The following is a 6732-nucleotide window of genomic DNA, read 5'->3' as shown; positions in this document are numbered from 1 at the left end:
AAAAAATAGAGACGTAAGGAATATTAGGAAGTTGATTTTGGCACACCACTAATTGATTTTGGCACACCTCTACATGAAAAGAATATAAAAAACCTATGCTCTCATATAGAGGTGTGTCAAAATCATTTCCCGAGTATTACTACGTACATTATATTTTTATCGGTTGCATATTTACATTTTTCAACTTAAAATTTTGCACATTTTTCATTTAGGGCATGTTCACATTTACTTAATTTCATTTCAGTTCAGTTCAGTTCAACTCCTAATTTCCCTATCTCATAAAATATTCAGTTCAACTCAATTCAGTTCAGTTCAGCTCCAATCAGTTCAGTTCAGTAAATGTGAACAGACCCTTAGTATTGTACGGAGTTGTTAGGGAACCAAAGATTTTTTTTAAGAACAAATAAATGAAATAAATATGGAAAAGGAAAATACACAAGAAAGTACTCTATTCACTCTACCGTAAAAAAAAATATGAAGTAAAAATAATTTTAATTTAGTAAAAATTAGTAAATTTAAAGAAGAAATATAATAGATAACCAGTATAAATAATTTTAGATGAGTAACAATAATTTAAGTTCAACAAAAATATTTAAGTTTAGCAAAAATAAGGTGAGGTGAACATAGCCTAATTAGATTTAGATTCTTTGATTAGATGACACTCTTTATAACATCATCAAATACTCCTACACAAGGTAAGCATCAACTGCAACATTATAGATGTGGTTCCTCTCATTCATATTTAATGTATTCCAATAGTTCTTACTAATTCATTAACCTATTAAATCAACCTCAAATGTCAAAAAGGATATGCACATTTGAAGTCATACTTTGATAAGATGAAATCCATTCTGGATTTTAGCTGTTCTTGTTGCTTGGTACTTCACAAATCACAACGGACTGGAACTGAATGGCATACGATCGGAAGCATGTCTCATTAGAAAGCAAGGGGACATTGCCTTCATCATGAGACCATGACAACTACCAAGTTAGAAGAAACTACAAAGTGTAGGCCACAACTGAGTTTCCGAAACGTGAAGATAGTCATGAAGGACCACTTATTAAGACTACAATTTCCTCAAAGCTCCCATACTAAAGCCTAGAGGGTTGTTATGTCTTATGTGTGCTATCATAGATTTTGGCAACAAAAGTATACCATAAAGAACTGTTGGGAGCAGCTAATATAAACTGTTCGACAATTTAATCTTTTGGGTGAATAATATGCACAACAATGAACAATTATCATTAATATTAAGACCATAGCAATCCAGGAATTCTGTAAGAACAAATATCTGCTTGATTGATCCTGTCAAAGAAATGTGCAAGAACCCATGTAAGGCAAGCATTTAAGAGCTCGAGACACAATTATACAAACAAAAAATTGCTAGCCAATCAAGAGAAAGTAATAAGCACAGCATACCTAGTTAGAGATTTCTTTGTCTTGCTGCATGCACGACTTAATGAAGTCGATGACGACTGGGACTACTTCATCTTGGTGCTCAGTGAAAGAATGATTTGCTCCTTCAATGATGTGCAATTTGTGGTTCGGTATTATCTTAGAGAATTCATATGCATCCTCAACGGGAATGATTTCATCAGCAGTTCCATGAACAGTCAACACCCTGAAAAAATATGATCAGAGAGAAGATCATTAGGAAATTGAAATTATAGTACCTTTATAATAAACTAGAATTCATAACAAAACAAAAAGCCATTCATGAACATAATCACTTAAACAGATCCCATAAAAGATATCCTATTGGTTGATGAGAACCCCCCCCCCCCCCACCCACACACAGACACAGAAAAAAATAGAATTATATTTTATCTAATTTCTTCTCTAATATGCAAAGAAAATTCTGATGAATCAGTGGTAAAAGCTTCCATGTCCCTGAAGTGCAGTTCTGTAAGTTGAAACAATGAGACTATGAGAGTGGATTACAAAGGCCAAAATGTTATTGATAGAGGAGGTAGTTGAAAAAAAAAAAAAAAAACTTTGGATAGAGGAGGTGGTCGAAATCACCTTCGACAGTACTTTCAAATGAGACCATGGATGCTACTGATTACAAAATAAACCTACAGCTATTCAAAAGTGTCTCATACAATCATTACAGGAGAGAGGCATGGATTATTATATTTATGAAAACGCAGCTTTTAAAAGTTTGAATTATTATCAGACCTATGCCTGACATGCAGGAAATCTGAATAATAATTGGGCCATAGATGAGTTCAATCAATATTAAATATTGATAAAAAAAATGTTGTAGACACTCCAAAGGCGCTGTGCTTATGCCTGATGATTCTTAACTAATGAGAATCATGCTTAATAATTCATTGACAATCCAACAAATGTCAAGCAGGTTTTGTCCTAAGTACAAAAAGTGTTTATTTCATGTTCAACTACAGAGTATTTAAGACTAGCCCAATGAGCAGTTTATAAGCAAGAATTAGTAAGAGAAGGATGCATAGCTTTAAACCGCTTATATCGAATTCCGTATGATTAAGTAAAAGCTCCATATAATTCATTCCCATTTTTCCCAAAAGAAGGAACTAGTCCAGCATGACAGATGAAACATGAAACAGGGAGAGATGAATCTACAATGTCCATCTCATACTGGATCCCAAGCCAATCAGATTACCTCTCATGCTTGGATAACTTAGTATAGCTCTCTGGTCTCCACTTTGACTTTGTTGAAGAATAATAGACACTTGCCAATCAAAAGTCATTTTCAACACTATAAAGACATATGTTAGATTTTTAATGAACAGGTCATCTGTCAACCCCATGTTTCCTTCAAGTCTTTAAGTAGTGACAATTAAAATAGAATAGAAAGAGTAAGTAAATATCTTAACTTTAACACTTTAAGTAGAAAAGAAAAGAAATCAATTATAAGTGGATCCAGTTCATATAAGAAAGTGTAAAAATAAAATTGGGGCGAATACAAAAGAAAAGTATGACAATTATAATAGAATAGAAAGGGCAAGTAAATATCTTCAACAATTCAACATGAAAATAAAGAGTTTGTCTTAATATTATAGTGTGTGAAAACAATGCAGTTATAATAAGAACAAGGAAAAAAGAAATTCTTTTCATTAAAAACAAAAATCAAATACAAGGTTTCTTTTTCAATTTTTTTAATAGGGTTGAGAAAGCAATATTTTATTTCAAACCTGCAATTTTTGTCAATCTTAAGGGCTGCCTCATGCATATCTGTATTCAAGCGCTCCATCAAACTTTCCTTGGTCACACGATACAATACATTTCCTACAAGATACCTAAGTATAGTCAAGGCAATGTCATCAAGGACTTCAATTTTGACAATTGAAACAAGTATCAAGAGGGGAAGCAAATCCAAGCAATATACACGCAGAAATGAGAGCCTAGATCAAACTCAATCTTCGCACATCTCATTACATACAAGATGGTATTGGGGAAAAGTAGACCTAACTGAGACAATGTTTTGGTTATTGGATTGATACCTGTTTTTTGACACTCCACATCCATGTATCCATTCTTCTCAATAGATTCCATGAAGTCTTCACCCAAACGTTCTGCTATGCCTTCCTTTAAGTCATAACGCCCAGACAGATTGACAACCGTGCGGATATCATGATACTTTTGAAGCATATAGTAAGACAACATCACCTCCTGTAAGAGCATGCTTTCAGCAAACTTATCTCAAAAATACAAAGCAGTGATGTATTATTACATTCCCTTGAGTTTTACACAAATCCAGATCACCTGATTGCTTGTGCTAGAAATCTAGTAAACTTCAAAGCTCAAACATTTCTCTAAGTGTGTGTTTGGATTGAAGGAAAGAGAAGGAAAGGAAGGGAAGGGAAATGGACAGAGGGAGGGAGTATCTTTCATTTGGATAACAAATTAGGGATGAAGGGAATTGGAGGGGAGAAAAATGGAGGGATTAACTTCTATGAAAATGATTCCTTAACAATGGAGAGATTTGGAAGGAAAACTCATCATTCTTCCTTCCCCTTCTTTTCCCTTCCCTTCCCTTCTTTTCCCTCCCTTAACATTACCCAAACAAACTGTAATGCTATTCAGCAAAGGCATTACAAATAGATAGAAGAAAAGTAAAGTCATCACACTCCAGAGAACAGGGACAAATACATGGTAAAATTATGCTTGTTTGAATTCTTCTTTGGTGTAAAAGTAGGCTGTGAAGTTAGTAAAGCTTAGTTTTTATGCAAAGCACAACACATAAAGATGTTTATGATTTCTTTATTGCAATGTATGCCATAAGTTGTTTCATAAAAATCTTTGCTAAATTAAATATATTTGCAGCTTTAGAAACCAGAGTAGAAATCATTTTAATCCAAAAAATTAGCATTTTCCTGATATATTTGCCTGTTTTGGATTTCTTTCCAAAGGCAGCATCTCAATGTCATAAAAGACCAACACCCCGTGTTTTAGGCTTGTCTTTGGTAGAAGAAAGATTGGAAAGAAGAATGAATTAGATAATAAGTCCAGCAGAAGACTAGCTATATAGGCTGATAATCAGGGCAATTATGTCAATCATAGAATGTTGATTTGGTAGAGAAGAAAAATAATTTAAATTCATCAAAAGAATCTAAATTGGTTCTTTAACTGATCCTAAGAGATAAATTTTGTTCTTAAAAATAGTAACTAACCTTTACTATGGCCTACAATTGCACTCACACTACGGCTCGCCCCATTGAAATGATTGACAACAGCACGTATATCTTCCACCTCTTTCGAGTAGTTTCCGTAGGCAAATGTACCATCGCTTTCTCTGAATAGCACAAGCAAGCAAGATTAAAGGCTGTGCTAAAAAGAAATAATGTGCAAAGTAATAGGGACAGATTGCATTAAACATGGATTTTCCACCTGTCAATTATAAAACATAAATTGAAGAGAATGTATGTAAGACAACACAGACAATGAAGTGCCAACAGAGGGAGAAGGCAGGAAGCTCCCACTCTTTCATCAAGAAAATTAACCTTCTCCCTATGCCAGGCCAAAGGGCAAGCCGGTAAGGTAACCTTTTTGCGATGCCAAACAAAAGCAATAAACCAGAAAAATGTAGATGTATTATGTTTTTGATAGAAACGGCTGCAAGCACCATATTCAGAGATGCTTGTAAAAAAAAAAAAAAAAACATTGCCAAAACTTTATGTTAAATTTTACTCTTCCATGATAGACAGTTCAACCATATAGTACTCCGTAACATTTAGAAGGGAGAAATACAGGGTGTTTTTTTTTTTTTTTTTTTTTTTTTTTTTTTTTTTTTTTTTTAAATTTACTTTAAGCTGTCCCTATATTGTTGAATTGCCTATGCAGTCTACCCAATTGAAGATTTTGTTTTCACACCGTGCTCCTCCACTCTGACGTCTTTGAAGATAGCAAGCATAGCTTAGATGTAATCACTAAGAACTTTGACATAATCGAAAAACCAAGAAAATTTCTTTCTATTACCATGTAATTAACAAGATTATCAATCACAACATACCCATTTCCAGAAAAATCAAACCGATAGGCACTTATTCCTTCCTTCTCCAACGCATCAGAGATGTTTACCATGTTTTTGTTCTCCTGCACACAAGTACAATAGGATCCACAATTCAACAACAATGTATGATTCAAATTGATCAAATATCATTTCCACCAAAATCAGTTATATGAAGTTCCTGAACACTTTTTTATTAGAACGTTAAACTAAATGTACCCGTCAGTTACAGCATTGTATACATTGTATGTTACAAACCTTACGACCTGTGAACCCGTGGCAAAGGATCACAACATCTTTGGATCCTGTATCATGTAACAGCCCAACCAGCTTTTCGCTTTGATCATTGACTACGACTATTTTTTGTGGTTCGTTAGCTGAAATAACATGATATTCTCTGAGTTATAATCAATCAATTAAAAGAAAAGAAAAAAAAAAAAAAAACCTCTCAACTTAAATTTTATCTTCTACAATAACAGCATTGTTTCTAAACTTAAACCAAAAACCCATACTAACATCACATTTTTTTTTACAACAAGCTTCAATTACATACTGAAAATTTAACAAATGAAATTTAAACCCAACAAAATAAATAATTAAAGCTGAAATTAAATCTAAGCCTAGAACTAGAAGCACACTAATCACAATTATATCATAGCATAAACAAAACTAATAAAAAATTAAAAATATAAAAACCCAATTTTTACCATAATAATATTTTGCTGGAAATTCATCCAAAAGTATATTAAAGTTAGTGGGTATTTCATACATCAAACCAATTCAACTTGGATTAAAAATTGTTTATATTATGAAAAGATGAAAAGATTAAAGTTGGATATCTGAAGATGAGTACTAAGAAAGACCTGCGTTAAACGACATTGTTGGAAATCTATTGAAGCGACGATTGAATGAAGGAGGAAATCGAAGTTGATGATGAAGATGAAGTGGGTATTTCTTTGAAGGATATGCTGTTTCTGCAAATGTTTGATGATTGGTGAGCAGTATAGTGTCCAAGTTATGCAATAATCTCGACATTTTTTTTATTTTTTATTTTTATTTTATGAACAACATGGAATCAGGTCTGTTCACTCAATAGAAAAATTAAAAATAATATTCAATAAAAATAGTTTTAATTTAGGAAAAATTAGTAATTTTAAAGAAAAAATACATAGATATAAAGAATTTGTAAACATGATTTTAGTTTAGCAAAAATAAATTAATGGATTGTTCTCTTACGTTGAAATTC

The 6732-nt window shown here is 32.7% G+C and overlaps 1 pseudogene; it reads right to left on the bottom strand.

Annotated features, from left to right (window-relative positions):
• Positions 1 to 997: 997 nt before the first annotated feature.
• On the bottom strand, positions 998 to 6579 carry LOC110712941 (annotated as a pseudogene).
• Between the last annotated feature and the right edge of the window lie 153 nt (positions 6580 to 6732).

Source organism: Chenopodium quinoa, unplaced genomic scaffold (genome assembly GCF_001683475.1).
Source record: "Chenopodium quinoa cultivar QQ74 unplaced genomic scaffold, ASM168347v1, whole genome shotgun sequence".
Lineage (NCBI taxonomy): Eukaryota > Viridiplantae > Streptophyta > Magnoliopsida > Caryophyllales > Amaranthaceae > Chenopodium > Chenopodium quinoa.
The sequence above is the reverse complement of the archived record's forward strand: the minus strand, read 5'-3'. Positions and strand labels throughout refer to the sequence as shown.